Consider the following 22,010-nt stretch of genomic DNA (forward strand, 5'->3'; position numbering starts at 1 on the left):
TTCTTGAATCAAATCTCTATTGACTGATAACAATAAAAGGATCACTTCAAGATCAGAAACAACAATCATAATACAAACCTCATAAAATAAGATTGATCGAAAGATGCAAACAGGTTTGGCCCTAAGGGTGGGCGAGCCGCACTGTCGGCCGATGCGAGCCGCACTGTCGGCCGATGCCTTTTTTTCTGAAGGCCTAAAGTCATGTATATGTATATATAGGGATGAGTTAAAACAGATAAAAAAATTTCCAGGAAGAGTAAGAATAAATCTAGGCCATTGGATCTAGGATATAATGATTGAGATTAATAGTTTCTAAAATACCAAATAATTTCCTAAGATTTAGGATTTAGGCTAGATAGTTTCCTAACTTCAAATTTTATGTCATTTTTACCATTTTTAGGAAATTTTTATCTTTATTTTAACCATTTTCTGTATGTGTGTGTGTGTGTATAGGACTAAATCAACATGAATAAGATTATAATCTTTTTTATACCTGTAAATCAAAAAGGTTTAAGAGTTTTATTATCATTTCTTCATTACTGACTAACACGGCTTCTTCAGTCGTTTTAACAACTTGTTTTCCAACTTAAAAAAAATTATCAAAATTTCCAATTTGGTATATAACTCTTGGATTGATATGAGGAATGCCCATTTATTTAATAAACCAAGATTTTTTGGGATATCATATTTCTCGTTTATAGAGTTTTTAGTATTATTCTTCTTTTTAAATAGATTAACCATTTTAAGGATTAAAGTATTCCCTTTAAATCCATGGCTTACTATGTTTATTGTTATAGCGTTAATCTCATTTAAATAAATTAGTTTACAACTTTATATAACTTGTTACTCGTAGGGCCTAATGACCCTTTTCTTTCGGCTATGTCGAGGTATTTAAATCCTCAGCGCCGGCCCTGGCTACAAATACTCTTGGAGATCATAAATGGAAGGAACCACAAATAATCATCAAAGCATGTATCAATTTAATATGGAATCTTGAAAACGGGCACAAATTCGAAAAGAAACAAGAGTCAAATTCAAATACAGATACAAGACCTAAAGATCATATATATATAAAGAAGATTGCTGCATAAACTTTGCAGATTTCAAGGAAGAACATTCTAACTTTTGACAAACTGTTGAAAGAGGTTTGTTCCAAAGGAAGTATACCCTTACCCAAACATCGTATTTTCTCATAAAGACAAAAGGACTCAGAACGTAGTCCACATGACGAGGAATGCTTGAAACAAAGTCAAGCACATAAGTGGAGAACTCCAGAAAAGCGGTCATCTTAGCGAAGGCTTTAGCGAGAGTAAAGTTTGGAGAAATGATGAGCATATATACTTGGAGTCAAGGAACTTGGAGGAACAGACGAAAACTACATGGGGGGAAGGTTAGTTTAATTTATGTTTAAGACTATAGTTTAATGTTAGTTATTTGTATTATTATGTAATAATTGTATACCCCAGAATTTGGCGGTTAACACCAAAGGGTTTCGTCCTCCAGGGCGCCTGTTGGTTTAGTATAAATACTATGTAACCCTACTTTGAAATTAAATGGTACTTACGTTTTTTAATCAAATCTTTGTTGAATTACGTACATAATCTATTCTACTGATTATTGATCCTGCGAACTACAAGTTGTTCATGCATATGGCTAACTAGCTACCTAAAGGATCTAAGTAACCATTTTTATTGTTCTTTCAATCTTTACAAGATATGACAATTAGCAACAAAAATGATGAGAAATAGAGATGTGTAAATAACCTTGATGGCACTATCGCATTCCAACGCCAACTTCTTTCATTTCTTAGAAATCTCATTGGCGAATTTTTTTCTGGGATGATTGCTCGAGGAGGCAGTAGAAGACGTTTTTTTGACCTCTTACAAATAGAAAACCACTAAAATATCAACAAAATTAAGTGCATCTTATGAGTAATCATTTAGCTTTAGCACCCTCATTATATATATATATATATATATATATATGGTTTGGATCAAATACAAATGACCTTTATCGTAAGAAATGTACAAATAACTAGAGTAATTATGCTAACATTAGAATAATTATTATTGCTCTATAACTTTTGAACTAGAGTAATTATTATTACACAATTTTATTTTTATAACACAATTACTCTAGTTCAAAACTGTAATTACTCTAGTTATTTGTATGTTTAGTAGATTAATTTTAATGGTTTAGGGTTACCGGATCCCATGAAATGTGCTATATATACCAGATTTAACTTTTTGACGTAGGCCCCTTTGCGAAGAAGAAAGTAAACTTCTTTGGGAGTCATAGACTCCTTAATGCCTTCGACTATTTTGGTGTAATCATCCGGCAATCTTTCCACCCAATCAATGTCGTCCGTTGGTTGCATATCCACCTTATCTCCATCGTTCTCCTATAATTACATTCATATATATTAGAATCTGACCACTAAAATGAAGTAAACAAACAAATATGGCTAATACCAAGTCAACGGGACAAAATTCAACGCCTTCAATGGAAACAGAAAAGGAAGATTTGGAAAATTTCAGGCCCTTCATCTCACTCGAGAACTGAATGTCAAAATAATGTTTGTTTTTGGTGCTAGTGAACTGGAACGGTTCGGTCCTTAGCCATCCATCTTCCTCAACATGTGCAACACATGATGTCCAATATCGCCTCATATTTTGGAGTTTGTATTTGAATGGTATACGCGGGTTATCTTTCTGAGGATAGTCTCGTTTGTAGACAACGTTTGCAACATATGTGATATGTGGTGACAAGAATTGAGTCTTAACTTCTAGTCTCATATCTTCAGTTGACACATATTTCAATAAGCTTTGAAATCTGCAAACAAAATGAAGCAATTAAACGAAAGTAAAAAAGCAAAACATCCACATAATTAAGATTAGGAATTGGAAAGATATGAATACTAGAAGATAAACTGACCTGGAACCTAAGTTTTTATCATTTGGTGAGGAAAACACCGTTTGAGATGTAGAAACACATTTTGGTGCAGTTATGAGTTCATAATGTCGTCCTTTCTTGTTTACTTAAAACCACTGGGAATAGACATCTTAGTGCGTTTATCAACAAACCGACCAATAAGTTGAATAATGGACATTTTAATAATTATATAATAATTGTAAGCAAACCATTCACAATTTAATAAATAACATATAATACAGTTGGAAAACAATTAGAAACCGAAAGGAAATAATCAACAGACTTGCAATTGAAAAGAAAATTCAAAGAATGGATTTGAAGCAGAAAAGGCCGAAGCCCGTGTTGTGTTGAGCACAGGTCGCTTAAGACAGATTTCGCGTCTCCACTGAGAACTCGTGTCTCCCGTGGTGCAACTACAAAAAACAGAAGGGAGTAGACCTACCAAGCCTTAATTGCACCTTAAACTTGCTGGAAAATGCGTGTGTTTGAGAATTCTCGAGAGTACACTTATTCTCTCAAGAATTTGTGTTTTTAATTCTTGTGTGCTCCTCAAGTAAGGGCAGTTGAAGTAGCATGTCAACATTAAACCCAGATGTTATATTGCATTAATAAACGTCTCTAATAACAATTTAACTGCTTTAAAGTGTCTGCTTCAACTCATGTGTAAATGTTGATAACACCAGAGTTATATAGTTTCGGTTATAACTCAATTGCAGCTAAACAACTGATTAGGCGCAACTGAACAGTGGACAACTGAAACAGAAACGACTGATCCTAGACAGCTGACTTGAGAACAGCTGAGAAGTAGCAACGAACAACTGATTTGGGTATAACCGCACCCAAACAACTAATGCACCCAAAGGACTGATGGCTCGAACAACTGCGGAGCGCATCGGCTGTTGCTGACGTCATCAGTCGTTTCCTGAACTGACTCACAAGATGATCAGTTCCAACTCACCAGACCGGCACCAATGGTTAACGAACAATAACCGAGTCGCTCTTGAGTCGAGCCATCTTAAATCAGCCTTCAAACATACAAAGGCAGCTCTCAAGCGGTTGGTGGTAACGTGAGTGTGCAAAGTGTGCCATCAAAGTGCCCTCAAGTAGCTCACAGTGGCACGAGTGTGTATAAAGAGCCATCTTGAATTAGCAGCCTTAAAAAATAAGGCGGCTTTCAAGCGTTCCACTAGGACGTAAGTGTGATCAGTGTGCCATCAAAGCGCCAAGTCCACACGCTTGTGTCCGAGCTTTGCACACTTTAGGATCTAACTTGTGTTTCTCCTTCTAAGGTGGTCCAGTTGCTCTTGAGCGTAGTCATCTTGATACTGCCTTCAAAAATACAAAGGCAACTTTCAAGCGGCTCGCATCAACACAAGTGTGTCAAGTGCGCCATCAAAGCACCCACGCCACACGCGCGTGTGGGGGTGTTGCCCCTTTTAGAATCTAACTTGTGTCTCTCCTTCTAAGGCGACCTAGTTGCTCAAACCAAACCATCTTGAATCAACTATAAAAAAAATACAAAGACGGCTCTCAAAAGCTTCGCATCAACGAAAGTTTGCAAAGTGAGCCATCTTGAATCAAACTTCAAATATATAAAGGTGGCTATTGTTGGCGCAAGTGTGTAAAGTGTGCCATCAAAGCACCCACGCCGCGCGGCACACGTGTGTGCCAGCTTCACATCCTTTAGGATCGAACTCGTGTCTCCCTACCACTAAGGGAAACAACTTACAACTTACAAGGACTACTCTTCCATATAAACCACTCCATTCCCATAAATAGTTCCAATTTCTGCAGTTTTCACTACATCAAATACACAACTTCACGAATTGATATTTTATGCACCAGAAAACTATCGTTCATTTACTCCCAACCACGAGGCTCTTTTACAACATTTAACCCTGGGCCAAGTCTTAGTTAACTAAAAACTATATAACTTTTCTTTATAAGCAATTGTTTTTGACGGACGGTAATAGCTTAATATGCGGAAAGTTTGTGCAATTTAACAAATGGAAAGTTTGTGTCGTACACACATCGAATTTCTAAAATATGATCAAATTACCGTTTTTCCATTATTAACAAGAATCCCATTCTTTAGAAGCAAGAGAAGTTCACTTTCGGTTTCGTAGTATAGAGGAGATACAGCTAGATCTGCAATCCTCCGCATTCTTTCAAACTTTTCATATTATCAAAATGTTCCTGTAACAATATTATAAGTTTCATCACTTGTATGTCTGTAAGTTAATCATATCTAGAGGTTGTAATATGGGAACATTTAATAAAATGAGAAAAAAAAAATACTAACTTGTTGTTTAAGTGCAATTTCAAGTTTTTGCATGATCTCGATCATTGTTGGTCGTTCTGCACGAGCTCTCTTTAAACATTGATAAGCAATGGTTGCGAACGTATTCAAAGAACCAGAATCCATATATTCCTGTAGACCATGACCGATTATGTCATTTAATCTTTTTTCTTCAAAACATTTTTTCCACATAGGCACTAAAATGGCATGAAAGCTACTGTCACGATATTCATAACACAATGTCCCACACATTACTTCAAACAACACAACTCCAAAAGAGTACACATCAGACTCTTTTGTTAGGAAACCCGTCTCCACATATAGAGGGTCACAATATCCAGGTGTACCAACTGCATTTGAAACAACATATGTTTGGGGTTGGTTAGCCGGGCCAATTTTTGATAGCCCAAAATCTGAAACCTTGGCGTTCAATTCCTCATCCAAAAGGATGTTGGCACTTTTAATGTCTCGATGTAGTATTCTTTGGTGGGAATTCGCCGGATCATGGAGATAGTTTAGTGCATGGGCAACTCCGACACATATCTTGAGACGCTGAGTCCATGTAAGACTAGGGTCACTTAGATAACGATCGAGGCTCCCACAAGATGCATACTTGTACACGAGAATCCTCTCCTTACCGTCAATGCAAAAGTGTAGTACAGAGACCAAATTGCTATGCTTGTATTTGGAAAGCGTCACGATCTCTTTCAAAAACTCAACATGCCCTTGCCCGAATTTAGGATTTAAACGCTTACAAGCTACCGTTACGAGTCCATCCGAGCGAGAGAGTTCTCCTTTGTACACTGATCCGAAACCTCCACCCCCAATTCGTTGGTTGGGTGCAAAATTGTTTGTTGCCAATATAACATCTTTCAATTGAATTTTGAGGTGATCAAACTCTTCCATAACAAATTATTATTCTGATAAAATATAACAATAATACCCGTTCAATTTTTTTAAGTGTAAAACTTCAAAAAGAAAAAAACACAGACAAACCTGAGAGCCAGGCACCGGTAGTCGTTGGTCAGTGGAGTCGCAGGTCGATGGTGAGCCGCCAAGCTCCAACAATTCGATCTTTATAATAGGAATAATATTAAGAAGCTTCAACTGTGTCAAAATTCGATCTTTCCTCCTGGTTTCTAAAGCACCTACACGGCAACACAATTTTGACTTGTTCAAAACCAAAAGAACGGACACCCTCTTTTGACCACAATTAGGATCCATCATCCTACGGACACTCACTATATTCCCTAGTTTCATTTAAAAGTTAATTGCTATTTTCGTTTTTGTGATTTGCTACTTTAGTCGGAAATTTGAAATTTTGTCAATTTACTTCTTATAGTTTTAAACATTAGCCAATTACGTCCCCCCGTCTATCGGCATCCAACTATACCGTTAGTTTAGGGAGTATTTTTGTCTTTCTTCTGCTTATTTTTAGTTAATGGTCATTTTTCGTCCATATGGTTTGATTCTTTTGCTAATTTAGTCCAAAGTTTGAAATTTAATCAATTTAATGTTTAATTTAATTCTTTTTTTTTGTTTATAACCCCTAAGAGCATAATCCAAGCCGAAAACCATCAAGCATCGACCAAAATAGGCCTACATTTACTATGTTGACAACAATAATGATACCCCCCTCATATTTAGTTTCTAGGCATTTCCTAAACTCTCCCCTATGGTGGAACTTATTGTTAAAGTGGTCAGTGTAATTCCCTAAAACCGAACTATACGGAAAAATAAAATAGTTTCTTTGATTAATGCATAATAGTTAGGGTTTAGAGATTAACATATCGTAGCAAACATCTGGGTCGAAATCAGCATCAGGAGGTCGAACATCCCACATTTCTATGTTTGCACAAGAAATCGATACACTAAATCGCATGTGCGCTCTTCAAATCGTGGTGTTGTTCTTAAATTCGTTGAATTCAACTCTAGAGTTGCTGTCGATTTGAAGAATTCAATAACAACACTACGATTTGAAGAACACACGTGCGATTTAGTGTATCGATTTCTTGAGCAAACATGGAAATGCAGAATGTTCGACCTCCTGATGTTGATTTCGACCCAGATGTTTGCTACGATATGTTAATCTCTAAACCCTAACTATTATACATTAACCAAAGAAACAATTTTAGTTTTTTCGGTATAGTTCGGTTTTAGGGAATTACTCTACACACTTTACCAATGAATTCCATCACGGGGGAGAGTTTAGGAAATGCCTAGAAACTAAATACAAGGGGGGTATGATTATTGTTGTCGTCAGAGTAAATGTAGGCATGTTTTGGTCGATGCTCGATGGTTTTGGGCTTGGATTATGCTCTTAGGGGTTATAGACAAAAAAAACTTAATTAAACTAAACATTAAATTGACAAAATTTCAAACTTTGGACTGAAGTAGCAAAAGAATCAAACCACATGGATGAAAATGACCATTAACTAAAAATAAACAGGAGAAAGACAAAAATACCCCTTAAACTAACGGCATAGTTGGATGCCGTTAGACGGGGGGCGTGATTGGCTAATGTTTAAAACTTTAAGGACAAAATTGACAAAATTTCAAACTTTGAACTGAAGTGGCGAAAGTAGCAAACCACAGGGACTAAAATGGTCATTAACTCTTTATTTAAATAAGGAAAGGCAAGAAAAATAAAGGCTGGAAAAAATATGTCATATTCCCAAGTTTCATTTAAGAAAGGAAAAGAAAGGAAAATTTAAAAGGGGTGTTCCCGAGTTTTATTAAAAGAAAGAAAAGGAGGGGAGTGGAGAGAAAATGATATGTAAAATAAGAAAAATGTGTATCTTTCCAAATTGGAAAGATTTGGAAGGAAAGAATAGTGAAGAGAAAGAGGAGATGCTAAAAGAAAAGATTAAGAATAAAAAACTTTTTTTCCTTGTTTTTATTTTCATAAATGAACCTCGGAACACAGCATTAAGGAAATTTGAAGACACCCAACTTATCCGTCATAGATAGGCCTTAAAAGTCTTCTTTTATTTTCATTTTATTATTATTATAATAATAATTATTATTATTATTTGTCTTTTGTTTTATTTTATTTTATTTGTTTCTTTTTGTTTTTGTATTAATAAATATTTTAAAAATACTTTTTTTAATAATTTTTGTTTTCAACAATCGGTACTTAATTGGCTCGATTTTAAAGTTGAAACGAAACAACATAAATACAGCGGTATTTATATATACATATTAAATCCTTTACAACGAGTTCGTACAAAAAAATGTAAAAATCAATCCAAACTGTAGTACCACCTGCGTCGTTGTCTCGTCTGCGTGTGGTTGGCGTATCTCCGGCTAAAAATCGCATTTCGGAAGTCCAGAGATTATAATTGCCAAAAATTAAAGGTTTTGGGAAGCTCGATATCGTGAATCTCTTAAATAAAACAACTCGAATATGCCTTGGCATCATGCCAAAGCATATTCCATTAAACTACAAAGAAATGAATAAAATGAATCTAGTTTTGTATTATAATAATTTCTCTTAATTTTAAAGATTGCTGCAACTAATAAACAAATTTCTTGACTTTTTTTTATTTAAACTAATTTATCAAAAAAAAAAACCGAAAACCTACTACAAACTCGGTCTCCATCCTAAAATTTTATGAATTAGTGTTCTATTGGTGATTTCTTTTAAGTTCTTCAACCTCCGGGTTGACTTTGGTGCTTCAAAAGCTTTTGACTCGATTTTTCTCATCAATCTAACCATCATTCGGGTAAGTTGTCTTTTGTGATTTTCTGTGTTTTTATTAACTAAACAAATCCCTTAATCAGTTTTAGTGATTGAGGGAGTTTCGTTGGTCAATTTGATTTCGACCCGTTTAGTGTTATAAAAGTCAATTCTTGTGTTTAATAGATTGCTACTGCTTCTAGTCAAAATTAGCTTTTGGGCCAGAAGACTTTTATGTTTTTCTTGACATTTTGAGTGTACTGACCAGAACTTGACTCCGGATTCAAAGTTTGAGTTCTAAACAGTATAAGCTCGCTTAAACATTAAATATTTCATATCTTGAGTTTTATACATCCGTTGACTTGATTCCAGCGGCTATGTTCTCGTTTTTAATCTATTTTACTGTCTCAAAGTTTCAGGTATGTTCGTGTTGGACCGGTAGAAGGGTCGTTGTCACAACTGACCAAAGGCGGCGTAACATGCCGCGGCATAACGTATTGCACATGAACATAATGTCACTATTAAAGTAGCAATACTTAAACAACTCATTCATTTCATTTAAAATCACATAACAACACCACTTGTTCATAAAATAAAAAAATTACAAGGAAATAAATAGTTCATTTAACTATAACCTAAACGATCCAAAATAAAATAACGTTTTCGAATCTTCAGTCAACCAATTATTAAACTTGCAGCATTGCATAAATATATTTTTGTCAACACGAATGTTGGTGAGAAGTTCCACGATTTTTTTGTATATATAATATAAGTCAAAATCCACAACTCATATGTGAAACCGTAAATAATAGTGACAATTGAGGTATATAATTCATAAATAAATGAGACTCCTTTCTAATAGATAAAAACTATCAAATTACAAGGAGGAACATACGGTCATACTTATTGAGGATGAGGATGAGGCCAACTAACAAAAGCAATAAACATTTAGCAAATAATTCAAATGAGACAAATAACACATAATCGGATAATTATTCTAAGCAACACATAACTAGAGTTTATGGTTTGAGGATCTAAGTCTTAAATCATTTTTGTTTGAGTAATGCTACCTCAACGTATAAAAGAGAACACGATGATGAAATTACTCACTTGGAAAAAATGGCGTTGATGAAGAAAGACTTAGAATAAATTCCCAAGTAAACGAGCCTGACGGTTCGGTTTAACGTGCATATCCTAGATTGAAAGATATTGAGTCTTGAAGATGGAATATAAATGGTATAATAGTTCATAAAACAAGACTGGGTTTTCGGGATTTTAAGTTATATTCTACAAAATGCGGTTAACTAAAGTAAGTATAAAATAAAACAAGATTTACATGAAATCGGGTCTTTCATGTTTAGTTTTACTCAACCGTTGTTAAGTTTTACATAGGTGAGTTGGTTTAGTGCAAGTGTGCATGATCCCGCTAATGTAAGCATCAATATCCGACTTTTAAAGATTTGTTCAGTTTAGGCGGTTCGGAACTTGATAAAGTACCAAATGTCAAGATCGGGATTTCGTGATACAACTATGAAATAATCGAACAAGACACACGAAACCACTTAGGATTGCAAAGACCTTTAGCTATGTCATGCAGAATCAGCCAAGGCAAGAAAGTTGCTAAAAATAGTAATAATACTAATAACAATCACACGCGAGGTCACTCAAAAGATTTCCATTATATTGATTGTCAGTTGATTACAATGGAGGATCTTAGGGTTTCTAGGCGTGGAATATTAGGTGCGACTGCTAGGGTACAGAATATTCCTTAAAGCTCTCAAAAGGTGTGTATAGCCTTGTCATTTAATATGACCTAATATACCTTTTATAGGCACCTGACATTCTTTCTAGAAATCCTAATGATTACAAAACAATCGCAAAATAATTACAAGTGTAGAATCAGGTCTTTGAGTAAACTAATCCATGTCGAATAGACCTTGTAATCCTTTGTGTGCTCAGAACATTACCTCGAGCAAACTTTACTTAGAATATTGTCCTTAGAAAATATTCTTCTTAGTCAGACTTCAATCTTCATGATAAACCCAAACTTTGCTCGAATAAATCCCACGAGCAAACTAGTTCTTACTCGAATCTCTTCAATCTTTGTCTTAGACTTATTTCAGAAAACTAAGTATACTTGGGTACTGTAGCTTTTTTCTCGAGATTGAACTATGCTCGGAGTAATACTTTGTGCTATTTCCATTAACTTCCTTCAAGCATACATGAGATTCTCTTATTACAATTTTTTTGCTCGACCCACCATGTTGCTCGTGAACATGGTTTAAGCAAAGATAAATCAAGTGTTTGTTCGGTTGCAACCTTACTTGATATAAGAACATGCTTGCTCGATGAAGTGCAGCTTGCTCAAGCCAACACTTAGAAGAATTTCATACGAAAGCCTAACTCGAATAAGATATCATGCTGGGGTGGTTATATTAATATTATTATATTATATTTTAAATTCAATAATTTCACTTTTGGTCCTTCAAGTTTGCATTTCTTTTAAAACTGAATTAAAATATAGTTTCAACTTAGACCTTCAACTTTGGAAATAAATATAAAGGTAATGATAGTTTATAAACTTTGAATATTTACGTAATAAACATGATAGTTTGTGAATCGATTAAATGTACTAAATCTTTAAACCTTGGCATTTCGTTATTTAAACAAATTTGAATGGAAACGAACGAATATCAAACTTTAAATCGTCGGGAATATTATATAATAATAAATGATAATGCATCGAAACGACCCAACAAGTCGGGTTAACGAATACAAATACGAATCCAAATACAATAAATTTGATTAATGCCACCTAAAATGAAACTTGAGAATATTTTATAACAAAACCGCAAATTTAAAATGGGTTAGGTTTTTGGGTTTGAAAAGTAACGAATGTTACAGGATTCACAACTCTTAGAAATTTTGACCCGAATTAAATTAAAAATAAAATTTTAAAATAAAACCAACTAATACAAGGAGTTTGTTAAAAGTTTTAAAAATTTTATAAATACATATTTAAATAAAAACAATAACGTCGATCTTTGAATGGCCCGAAAGACACCACAAATGGGAAATATGATAAGGACACTTATATATAAGAAGTACAAGCAGTGTATCTACCATGTCCTTATCATACTACATTTGTCCCATCTTTCAAAACCATTCCAGGTTTCGATATTGCACCCAACATGACTTATTATGTCTTCCATGCGAGGACTTGGATAATTACGTGTCGACCCATAATTACCGAAGAAGCACAAACTCGAACTGGATAGTCCAAGTCTACGTTTCCCCAAGTGTAAGTCTACTGATTGTTTGATGAGGTCAGATTCCGATCAACTACCTGTAAAACCGAGCACCGTGAGTCTCGTCACGGGAAGGACACGATGGGGGTCTTCCCATAAACACCCTCCAGCGTGAGAATAAGTATAGGCCTTATCGAAAATAAGTACGAATACAAGTAATTGCTCTGAACGTGTGAGAGATAATGGATACCTCATGGAGATGATTCAAGTATTTATAGCCAAAGGTGGAGGGAAGGTGATTGGTGGAGTTGTCACTATCAAGATATTCCATATATGCCTGAATGGACACGTGTCGAGCGCTTATTGGATATGAAAGCCTGATCACGTTGGGGACTGTTACCAGGTGTCCAGGTGTCATCTTTCCATTGGCTGATGTCGCTATCAGGGAATGTTGGGAAAATCTTCTAGAAGTAGTTTGTTACAACTGCTCTTCCATATCACATAAGGACCTTGCGTGTGTGGGGTCCTTTGTGTGGCCCGCAGGTTCCTTTCGCGGATGCTCAATGGTAATCTGAGGGTTGTGTTGGAGACCCGTGAGGCATGTCTCTTGATCCATGGGTAGTTTTACTACCCTACATCTATAAGTCCCCCCAGTCCATTGTTTTTTCCGTGATGTGAGCTCGTGGGTGGAATTATGGCCTCACTGTTCTTTGTTTTATGGCGTGAGTTGAGTTGTTGATCCGCGGATTTTCACAGTTTCTTTTGGACTAGGGTTACTGTTTCTTTTTTTGGGATGTGACGGTTTCTGTCTGAGTCTTGTCAGGGGTGACTTTCGAGATGTCTGCATGGATTTTAAGGCGGACGATTTAAAATCATTTCATCTTTGTCAGTTCCCGCCTACCGTGTCACTTTCTGATTGGACGATGACGTTATGATGAGCTGTTCCCCTTCATATCACACTAATTGCGATGAGTATAAAAGAGGATGAGCATTTCATTTGTCATTCTACTTGCAAAAATTTTTTTGATAACTATCCAACTTCTTCTGCCTCCTTTCTGTTACCCAACATAGCTCGCTGTGAAATATTTATCGTTGCTCTGATGGCTGGTGGAAGATGGGAAGGTCCACCGTCTACCGTTGAGAACATCCAAATCAACTGGAAAGAAGGAGATTTCCAGGACATCGTCAATATTTATGGGTTGGCACCGGAGTGGGGGCCGAAACTCCCTGCTGCTGGTTCTATGGCGAATAATCCTCCGTCAGGCAAGATTGCCTTATACGAGGAATACTTACCACCAGAAACTTCAGATTGCCGATAACGAAGTTTCTGAGTGATTTTCTTACTGGAACTGGGATCCACATATCTCAGATGCATCCTTTTGGGCTTATGCGGCTGCGACACTTCGAATTCTGCTGCCAAGCCCTGGGGGAGGCTCCTTCTGTGGAGCGTTTTTACGCCATTTATAAGCTCCAGGTCTGCAAGAGCTGGTTTAGCTGCGCCGTTCTAAAGAAGGCGATAGGTATTGAACCTCTGCGGAGTGCTCACGAGTGGAAGACCAAATTTTTCTAGATCAATGAGGACGTGATACTAGATGCTATGGTATGCCGTTCCTTGACCCAGAAATTTTCTGATCTTCCTGTGGCTGATACCAAAAATTAGCCGTGGTACGACACCCTGACGCGGACTCCTACTCCAATGGGCCTGATCCAGGAGTCCGTGTTGGTGTTAGTGGGAATGAGCCATTTGTGGCCATTCCCGGATGAGATCTAATATTTCTCGAGGGATTATGGAAGTAAGTTATCATTTCTTTACTTTTTTTTAACTTGCTTTTGTTTCAGAGGATTGCACAACTATTGACGTTCTCATCCATACGATTGCTAGAAACATTTTCTGGCGCCCGCTCAAGATTGGGCAGCTGCCCATTCTTGAGCAAACTAAGGAAAACTGTAGTTTTCTTATCCGCGGGCGCCGTAAACCTGAGGTAAATGAGGTCGCGGTTGCTCAAGGTGTGTACATTCTCAACCCTCGTCCTCTTACCGTTATGCATTCAGACGGGACGTCCCCCTTTCTTCTAGCGAGGATTCGTCTAGTGAAGGATCATCGTCCCCTAAAAGTTCACTTGTTGATTACGCGGGAGTTCTGCATGCTATTGTAGATCTCACCCGCAGGCGAAAGCAAAAGGCCGATACCGCCGGTGTATCAGGTCATGGTGGAAATTCCGATGTCGATGATCCCGCTGGTGGGGAGGCATCCGAGATTGCCGAGAAGGCTCCTGCTCCCAAGAAGTCCAAGAGGATTCGTCTCCATGAGCGAATCATTGAAAACACTACTAAGGAACCCACAAGTATATGAATCTCTTTTGTTAATTAATTTTGTTTCATTGTCTTAATTGACCCTTCTCTACCTTGATAAATCTTGAACCAGTGGTATTTACTCCTCCTCCTCCTTCGCCTCAGTCTGACCAGCCTCAGTCTGACCAGCCTCAGTCTGACCAGCAGACTGAGGTTAATGAAGATGCCAGAAAGAACCCTAAGGGGGTGGTGGTAGAAAAGTAAGTTGTGCTTCCCAAGGATGTTTCTAAAAATCCTTCCGTTTCTACTGGCGGAAAGGTAGAGGGGTCCGCTAAAGCTTCTTCTTCCAAACTTCAATAGGAGAGCTCCTCTACTTTCCTTCCCTCATGGAATCTTGGCCATGACACGCTATTTTCAGATATAAGCACATTCCAGGAATTCTTTGAGCACTGCCTCCCCCTCGCTGAGCGTGAACGTAACCATTAGCTTTCATTTAGCTAATTTTGTGTCAACCGAGCGTGAGATGTTTGAAGGATGGGTTACCGGGGAGAGGGATTTGATTCATGCCGCCGTGAGGCTAAGGGAGGCAGAGGAAGCTAGGGATGCTGTATGGGCGGAATCTCGAGAGAAGGATGCTGCCCTCCAAACGATCAAGGAGACAAATTCTAGATTGGAGGGTCAGATCTCCGTACAAAGTGGCTCCCTTTCCGCTCGGGACGAAGAAATCCGGTGCTTGAAGACCGAACTCGTGGAGAGGGATGGGAGCATCTCCACCGTCGAGGCTAATACTTCCCGCCTGTCCGACGAGAATAAGAGTTTGCAGGAGGCAATTGAATCGGTGTCCGTTGAGAGGCTTTGGCTTCTCAAATATGGCTTCCCTAAGGTAAGTCTGACTTCCAACTTTCCTCTTTTACTTCTGTTTGCTTTTAAGATAAGTATATCCTTAACTTGTTCGTTGCAGGTCATTGACCTATTTAAGGAGGGTCCTGGCCAAGCTCCTTATCAACTCCTCCCGTGTTGGTCAGAAAGTTGGTTTTGAAGAAGGCTTTGCCATAGCCAACGAGGGTCGCCCGTCCTCTGACTTTTCACTTCATGGGAAGGATGTCCAAGGCAAATACGACGCCAGTCTTGACGCCTTTATAATCTAACTTTTGAGATTAAGGACTATATTGAGGCGCATCGCCATGACGAGTGTTGCATGGGCAATTTGAGACCACACCTCAAGACCCTTGAGGGAGAGGATGAAGGAAAAGCTTAGCCAACTAGGAATTTTGTATTATGTAATCTGATTTCCTTGTAATGTAAATATTATCTTTTCAAAGAAATAAAATTGTGCTTTCCTCATATTATATCCATTGTGCTCTTGAACTTGATTTTTTTGTATATGGCTATTTACGTGGCCATCCTTCATCCGCGATACTCGTTCGCGGATAGATATGATTATCTTCTCTTTTCTATTCCTTTGTAATTATTGTGCCTTGAATGTTTGTCATGCTGGTTGTAATTATTTGGTTCGTCACTCGTCAGTTTGTGACTAGGAATGTGTCTAGATTTTTGGGAGCTAAAAGGACATAAATGTTTCAATTAGAACAAGGATTTGACGTATCTGCAGTTTATGACGGCTGTAATTGGTATTTGAATTTTGAACTGTTCATCTTCCTGCCTGACGTGTCATGATTTATTAGTCAGTGGTTTGCTTTTACTGTTCACCTCATTAACTGCTATCAGTATAAATACCATTGACCTCTCACTTTCTTTACACCATCTTTGTGAAACTGATTCTTATCCTTCAAAACCCTAATATTCACCATAGCTCGCTGCTATCGCTTTCTGGCAAATTATATGATGTCGAAAAGACCAAAGCTTCAAACTATTGATCGTATACCCATCGATTGAAACGAGAAAGGGTTTCAGGACATCATCAATGCTTATGGAATTGCTCCAGAATGGGAGTCGGAATTCCCTGGTTCTACGGCTGATAAACCACCTAAAGAGAAGATGGCGGTGTATGCCGAGTATTTTTCTTTTGGCAACCTTAGATTTCCAATTACTAGATTCCTAGGGAATCTAATTACTGGCAAGATGATTCATCTTTCCCAACCACATGCAACTGGGTTAATGTGTATGCGCCACTTTGAGTTCTACTGCAGGGCGCATGACATTGTTCCCAACGTTGACAAGTTTACAGCCTTTTACAAGATGCATTGTAGGGGCGGATGGTATAACTATTTTCCAACTAACAAGAAGGCGATTGCTCTTGAGCCGACGTCTGGAGATCCTGAGTGGCGGAGCAAGTTCTTCTGGATACGGGAAGATATGGTCCCGCTCTCTATGTACCGCCGCCCGACAGATCAACCATTACTTTCTTTGCCAAGCATCGAGCGTCGTGAGGGATTGGGGTGGTACAACTTATTAACTCGTACCCCTATGCCAATGCTCCCCATCTCCGAGTCTGCACTGGTGCGTGCTAGGATGAGCCATCTGTGGCCTTATCCCGATGCAATTACCTATTTCCACAAGCCTAACGTAAGTGATGTGTTGTAAAACACACTTATTTTCCGCGCCTTTTATCTATGTATTATATTATATTTTATGTGTTTTAACTTGTTTTATATAGGTTTTACATATTAATCTTTATCTTGTAGGTTATGGGTGAAAGAGTGAAGAAACCAAGCTTTTCGAGGAGCTTACGAGCCTTATACGCATGAGATTTCAAGAAACAACTCAAAGCCCGGCCCGATTACATGTTGGAAAAGCCCAATTCTTACATTATATTATAATATACAAAAAAATAAAAAAAAACCCTAAGTCTTGGAGGCTGGCCGATCGCAAATATCAGCAGGGAAAGAAAAGAGAAAAAAGGTTTTTCGAGCTAGGGTTTAAGTGTGTGGCGGCTAGGGAAGGAAGAAGAAGGCAAGGACAAGTCTCAGGATCAATTACCATCGGTTTACACAGCCAAGGAGCAGCCCGGAACATCTCATATCCTTCCAGCTTTTACATTGTTCATACACTTTGATTTTCTTGCTTAATTGTTGATTTGTTTTGCAATTGATTGAGAGATTGAATTGTTTATGATATTTGTTGATCATTGAATGCTTGAATTGATGTTTGAGATGAGTTATATGATGTTTTTAATGAGTATTCATGGTTGTCCAAAGATGATTAGAGGCTAATCTTGTCAGTTCTACCTAGGAATGATGATTATTGTTAGGTTTTGATTAGTTTATTGGATTGTTTGATTGATAGATGTATATTGTTATTGTAAAGTTTGATTTAGACTTGAAATAGGTTATGTTTAGAGGCTGGAAATTATATCACTTTTATTGCTTAAACCCCCTTGCGTTGGTTGATTAGTTTTGTGTTGATTGATCGATGCATTGTTTGATTCTAGACTTTGTGTTTAGGGTTTGTTTGCGGTAGGTACAATAGGGTTTTGTTGCGTGAATTTGAGGTTAAAGTACAGCGGTTAGGCACCTTCTTAGAGACCGAGAGGTGATAAGAAGTTAGGGTTGTCTCATTGCCTTTGCATGCTAGAATTAGTGTTGCGCGGGAGCGAGTTCGTTTCTTGTCAGGTTTAGGTGTTTTGAGCGACTAGTTGATCTATTTTGGTTTAAGTTGAATTGTTCCTCTATCCTTGGTTGTGTAGTATTCATTGCCATTAAGGTCGAGTGTTGGTGAGACCAAGAGGTGAGTCAACATTAGAACACGTTAACAATTGTTTCCCGGTTTGGTCGTTTTAGCCGATGAAGAGTAGTTAGGGTTTATTGAGTGAGACCGAGAGGTAATCCAGTGAGCCCGAGCGATCCTTAGTCGTGTCATCTTTATGAGCTGGTGTCTAGATATCATCCAATCCATTAGCTTGTTAGGCCTACAGTTTGATTCAGACCTAGGTAGACGTTTTTCTCCATCCGAAGTTAACACAGTTAGTTTGTCATTAAATTTTCTATTTTAGGTAACTTTTGTCAGTCAGTCTAGTTAGTCCAGTTAAGTGATAAAAAATCAAAAATTAATTAAATATTATTCTTAGGTAGGTCTTGTCTAGGGTTAGTGATCGTTAGCGTCTTACGTGTCCATGTGTTCGATACTCGGACTTCCTAGGTCTATACTACTTGCGATCGGTACACTTGTCGGTTGTGTGTGGTTTAGGATTTTTGTTTTATATTTAAAGCTTAGTTGTGAGTGTCATTGTTATAGGGTTATCCGGCACACATCAGTAAGTAAATGTTTTCTTATATTTTTGAGTACGTTATCTAGTATCTTATGCAACTCTTTTGTGCAGCTGAGGGGATCTCCTAGCAGTTCTTGCTGATGATGTACCCCATAATGATGCAACTTTGCCCATGGGATAAGAAGGAATTATCTATCCTTGACAAAACTAGAGATGACTTCTTATTCCCACAAACTACCCGCCGGGAGCCTGTGGTTTCTGAGGCCCTTTACGCGACAAGTAATACCTTGTTTCTTTATTTTATTTGTGGTCATTTCTGATACTTGTGTAATTTACAGCTTTTGTTCGTAAGCAGAAGGAAGTTCCTCCCTCTGGTACCTCTGGGGTAGCGGGTGTTGGGGGCTAAAATTCTGACCCCTCTCCTCTTGTTTCTCCCAAGAAAGCGAAGAGGACCCGTCTTCGTGATCGAATTACCACTCTTTCACGAGACATCCCAGGTATATATTCTTAGTAGTTAATTTTCTCTTTATCATGAGTATTAACTATTCTGTTGTATCAGATCTTGTGCCTAGGCCTTAGTCATCTCAGAATCCCCTCCCGCCAAAAGTGTTCCCAGCATGCTTTCCGCTGCTGACAAGGGGAAGGCGCCTGAGGGTGTTGCTCCGAGGTCTCCTAGCCATGTGGCGGAGATAAAAGTTCCTTTACCTGTGTCCCCCCTCTTTTGCAAGGGGCTGGTGAACAAACAAGACAATCTTCCGGGCTTCCTCCTCCACCACCTACTCGCTCATCTTTGGAGAGGGATGCGAGGGCTCGTGATCTATAGGAGGGTGTGCTACTTCATCTTCTAGACTGGAAGCTGACTCTAGAATCCAGATTCATAGATGGAGAAATTTGTTTTGAATTTCTCCACGAGGGCGTTCCTTCTACGGAACGCGAGTTTCAGAGCAAACGTGCCCGCATGTCCTTGCCAACGCGCATATCTACCATATGGTGAACTTGGTCTCGACAACTCAGGAGATCTATCAGGACTGGATGCCAATGGGCAAGAATTGGGGAGCTCAAGATGATGTTATCCAGGATCTCCAAGCCGAGAAAGAAAAGTACCGTCTGGAAGCTAACACTGCTAAGTGGAAGCTAAAGGATGCCAAGAAGGCTTTAGAGATCGAGAAGGTTCGTCAAGCATCCGCCACCAAGGACTGGGAAGAGGCGTGTCGGCGACAAAATGCAACAATCGAAACCGCGCACGCTCAAACCCGTTCTCGCAAAGCTGAACTCGTTAAAGCAAAAGATGCGAGGTCCGCCTTAGAGACCAGGCTTGCAACCAAGGAGGATGCTCTCATTGCCTTGCATGCTGACGTTGCCACCAAGAATTGCCTGATTGAGGAGCTTACTGCAGATAATGCTCAACTAATTGGTGAGCATGGTGACCTTAAGCAAAACGCAGAGCAAGCCCTTGAAGATAAGGCGTGGCTCATGAATCATGGTCTCCCTCAGGTATGATGTAACATTTCGGGTTTTACCATATTCGTTTGTTTTCGTTTTATCGTTGTATGAACGTTATTTGGATCCTAATCTTTAATAATATTTTGCATTTATAAGTATCTAAGTTCTCTAATGTTCACTTATTACCCCTCATGTTTTATATGTTGTTCATTTCCTATTTATTCCATAACAAGTTCAACAAGTGACCACATAACAAACTTTAAGGACCAAACTTGTACAAAATGAAATTTCCCCCTCCTAAACTTTAACAAAAAGAGGTTTTTAAAACACTGATTATTCTTTTATTAATTAGGGTATTTTAGTTGAGTTTGGTTTTCAGCTCGCTTATTCACATCAATTATACTTTAGCATCTTCTCACCTATTTAAGGTGAGTTTTACACACCTCTTTTTGCCCTTTTATTTTAGGGGTAACATTGCATACAAAACCTCATGTTTATATAATCGAATTCTCAACCATAATTCATATACATGTGTTTGTGTTAAATTTCTCATTATCGATTTATTGTTGGTATGACTATGTGTTTATTTATTGTTTCTGTTGGTGCACATTTTGTGGCCGTCGCTTGGCGAATAGTTTAGAATGTTTATGTTGTATGCTGTACACCTAGGTAGTGGTTCACGCTGAAAGTGATCCATTTGAAAGAGCATTTTCAAATGGATACTCATTCGATCGAACCAGTTTCTGATTCGATCGAATGAGTCTGCCATTCGATCGAATAGGACTCATTCGATCGAATGAGTCTGCCATTCGATCGAATAGGACTCATTCGATCGAATGAGTCCTGACCGAATGGCAGCGGGTATAAATACCAGCTTTCAGTCGTGAACAGGTAAGGTTTTCGAGGTTTTGCGTGCCCGGGGCCCAGGTGCTGTCCGGATGAGGGGGGAGGCCATGCTCGACCTCCCCCTGCCATAGATCGTGATTTCAGTGTTTAAACAAGCATGTAATCTTTCGTTTTTATCAATGAAATCGTTTGTTTCGTGTTTGTTTTTATCCGTCTTTGGTTATCAAACCTTCCGTCTCGAACGCGCTCGGATCGTCTCGGTCCCGGGCTGAGCCAACAATATTGTTGGACCGGTAACGATCCGAGCAGGTTCGGGACGGAAGGTTTCAACCACAGATCAAAGATAAAAACAAACACTTTATTGATAAACGCGAACGGTTACATGCTTGTTTAAACAGAGAAATCACGATCTATGGCAGGGGGAGGTCGAGCATGGCCTCCCCCCTCATCCGGACAGCACCTGGGCTCCGGGCACGCAAATCCTTAAACTCTTACCTGTTCACGACTGAAAGCTGGTATTTATACCCGCTGCCATTCGGTCAGGACTCATTCGATCGAATGAGTCCTATTCGATCGAATGGCAGACTCATTCGATCGAATGAGTCCTATTCGATCGAATGGCAGACTCATTCGATCGAATCAGAAACTGGTTCGATCGAATGAGTATCCATTTGAAAATGCTCTTTCAAATGGATCACTTTCAGCGTGAACCACTACCTAGGTGTACAGCATACAACATAAACATTCTAAACTATTCGCCAAGCGACGGCCACAAAATGTACTCTCCACTGATCTTTTTCATCAGTTTAACCAGTTTACTACAGCGTCAACTCTTTGGAACGCACTGGTTGACCGATGTGAAGGATCTGATTCCCTTAGAGAAATTCACGCACGGGAGCTCAAGCGTGAATTTGATCTGTTTAGTCCAGAGTCGGGAGAAGATATTGAGTCGTTACTGTCGAGATTTTACCATCTAATGTCAGAACTCAAGTCCTATAACGTCAAAACTACAGGGACTGAGAAAGTTAGATGTCTTGCACAAGGACTTCCACCTAGCTGGAGCACCTTCCTGACAGTAATGAGAAGAAGTCATCAGCTGGAGAC

The 22,010-nt window shown here is 38.5% G+C and overlaps 1 long non-coding RNA gene and 1 pseudogene across 2 annotated transcripts; both read right to left on the bottom strand.

The window, feature by feature from the left end:
* Nucleotides 1-1,625: 1,625 nt before the first annotated feature.
* Nucleotides 1,626-3,477, bottom strand: LOC143611068 (uncharacterized). The gene is made up of 4 exons (XR_013149700.1): nucleotides 2,935-3,477; nucleotides 2,472-2,832; nucleotides 2,234-2,401; nucleotides 1,626-1,897 (listed from the first exon to the last, which is right to left on the bottom strand). It is a non-coding gene; the product is annotated as an uncharacterized LOC143611068 (long non-coding RNA).
* A 1,491-nt stretch (nucleotides 3,478-4,968) lies between these two features.
* Nucleotides 4,969-6,254, bottom strand: LOC143611064 (receptor-like protein kinase HERK 1 pseudogene; annotated as a pseudogene). The gene is made up of 2 exons (XR_013149699.1): nucleotides 6,227-6,254; nucleotides 4,969-6,150 (listed from the first exon to the last, which is right to left on the bottom strand). The product of XR_013149699.1 is annotated as a receptor-like protein kinase HERK 1 pseudogene (transcript).
* Nucleotides 6,255-22,010: the final 15,756 nt, after the last annotated feature.

This window comes from Bidens hawaiensis, unplaced genomic scaffold (genome assembly GCF_021521415.1).
Source record: "Bidens hawaiensis isolate Kalapana, Puna unplaced genomic scaffold, B.hawaiensis_p1.1 tig00029054_1, whole genome shotgun sequence".
Classification (NCBI taxonomy): Eukaryota; Viridiplantae; Streptophyta; class Magnoliopsida; order Asterales; family Asteraceae; genus Bidens; species Bidens hawaiensis.